Source organism: Onychostruthus taczanowskii, unplaced genomic scaffold, assembly GCF_017590055.1.
Source record: "Onychostruthus taczanowskii isolate IOZ18803 unplaced genomic scaffold, ASM1759005v1 scaffold43, whole genome shotgun sequence".
Lineage (NCBI taxonomy): Eukaryota > Metazoa > Chordata > Aves > Passeriformes > Passeridae > Onychostruthus > Onychostruthus taczanowskii.
Window position 1 is genome coordinate 1,138,820 of NW_024501792.1, and position 2,263 is coordinate 1,141,082.

At 63.5% G+C, this 2,263-nt stretch overlaps 1 protein-coding gene across 1 annotated transcript in view; it reads right to left on the minus strand.

Annotated features, from left to right (window-relative positions):
- The window catches only part of SCN4B (sodium voltage-gated channel beta subunit 4), an 8,376-nt gene extending 7,223 nt beyond the window's left edge, over nucleotides 1–1,153 (minus strand). The window contains exon 1 of the mRNA XM_041413910.1: nucleotides 1,064–1,153. The gene's annotated coding sequence lies outside the window, so the exon portion shown is untranslated. The remainder of the gene's footprint in view (nucleotides 1–1,063) is intronic.
- Between the last annotated feature and the right edge of the window lie 1,110 nt (nucleotides 1,154–2,263).

Sequence of the window (2,263 nt, forward strand, 5' to 3'; positions counted from 1 at the left end):
TGCAGCGCGGGGCGGCGCGGAGCGGCGCGGAGCGGAGCGGTCCCTGCTGCCCGCAGCGCCCGGCTCTGGCCGCCCCCGCGGAGGGCGAGCGGCGCCGGGCGGGGCCGAGCCGGGCGGGGCTGCGCTGAGCCCTCCTCCGCGCTCCTCCGCGCTCCTCCGCGCTCCTCCGCGCTCCTCCGCATCCCCCCGCGCCCCTCCGCTCTCCTCCGCATCCCCCCGCGCATCCGCCCGCCCGGGGCATCGGGGAGCGCTCCCTGGACCGGGCAGGGACGGTCCCCCCTGGGCTCGGCACTGATGAAGCCGCATCCCGAACCCTGGGCGCAGTTTTGGGCCCCTCGAAAGGAGGACATTGAGGGGCTGGAGTGTGTCAAGAGAAGGGGCTGGAGAAACAGTCGGATGAGGAGAGGCCGAGGGTGCTGGGGGGTTTAAACTGGAGAAAGGGAGGCTCGAGGGGACCTGCTCGCTGTCGCCAAGTCCCCGACAGGAGGGTGGAGCCAGGTGGGGGTCGGGCTTTTCTCCCAGGTAACAAATGACAGGACAAAAGGAAACGGCCTCAAGCTGTGCCAGGGGAGGTCTAGGTTGGATTTTAGGGAAGATTTCTTCACTGAAAGGGTTGTACAGCCCTGGCACAGGCTGCCCAGGGCAGTGGTGGAGTCACCAACTCAGGAAGAGTTCAAAAACCATATGGCTGTGCCACTTGGGAACACGGTTTAGTGATGGCCTTGGCAGGGCTGGGGTAATACTTGGGCTTGATCTTAGAGTTTTTTTTCCAACCTCAGTGATTCAGTGCTGGCCTGAAAACACTGGGCTGGTGTTGCCCTGGGCCAGCTTGGGAAGAGCCCAAAGTGCCACTAAGGCCAGTGGCTTCCCAGGACAACAAAAGAGGACAAGGCTGGGGCTCCTCTCTCCTTCGGGGCACCTCAGCAGTGTGGCATCAGGTGTCCCTGCCCTCCATCCCCGGGACAGACGGCAGACACAGGTGGGATGCAAAGCCAGACCCCGACGGCTGCAGAGGGATCCGCCCGGCGCCAAAGGGAACACTCAGAACTTTTATTTTTCTCACCGTGATCTTGTTCCGCGATAATGGTCTGCGCAAAAGTTCCCGTCTCAGCCACCTTTTCTCGCAGCCATTAGGAGCCCTAATGGAAGCCCGGGGCGTGCTGCGGGCAGGCAGAGCCTCACCTCCGTGCCCAGGTCCATTAGCCAGCGAGCCCCGTGCCGTGTCCCAAAACAGCCGTGACGGGAAGGGGAGGAGGTGCTGCCGCACTCCTGGAGCAGGAACGGCGCTGAATTTTCTCTGGGCTGCAGTGACACAGGGCACACGTCCTGGCAAAGCTCACCCCAGGGACTGGGCATGGCTTTCCCGAACTGGACTGATTGGTTTTTGGGTGTGAGAGCAGCTCACCTGCAGCGATGCTGCCTGCACGTCTAAGATGCCACAGCCTGTCACCTTCAGGGCCCCTTAAATGCTCCCCATCCCCATCCCGCCCCCTCTGCAGCGCTCCCGGCCCGCAGCACGAAGCAGCAGAGAGGAGGGGAAGCAGGAGGCTTTGCAGGGCACGGGGACATCCCAGGGGAGCCTGAGAAGATGCCAGCAGTGCCTGTGGGTTGAGGCGTTAGGGCTGCAGAGCTGGCAAGAGAGGCAGGAAAAATACCGGCGGAGCGGGCAGGGCAGCGCTGCGGGAGCGGCGTGCGCGGCTCTGCTGATGCAGCAGAAGGTGCCTTGGCGGGCGGCGGGGAGGGATTCAGGGAGGGGAGGGATTCAGGGAGGGGATGGATCCAGGGAAGGGATGGATTCAGGGAGGGGATGGATTCAGGAAGGGGAGAGATTCGGGGAGGGGATGGATTCGGGGAGGGGATGTATTCAGGGAGGGGATGGATTCAGGGAGGATGGATACAGCAAGGTGATGGACACAGCGAGGGGAGAGGAGCTGCAGGCACTGTGTGGGGACGGGAGGAGGAGCGCAGCGTTTGCTGGAGCATCACTAATTGTGAGGGGGCAGGCAGAGGGATCCTCGGGGCTGCAGGGACGCCTGTCACCCCCGCAGGGCTGCCTGGTGGCTGCTGGGGCCAGAGGCACAGGTGCAGGTGAGTTTGAGGCCAGCATGCAGCACACAGGACCTGCAGCAACGCGGACTTGGAAGAGCAGCACCCCTACCCTGGTGCAGGGATACCCCTCCCAGGATGCTCAGGTGCCTGCCAAGTTCGCTTGCATTTGGGATGCAAGTTGGGATGCATTTGGCTAAACTGCCACTGAGAATCT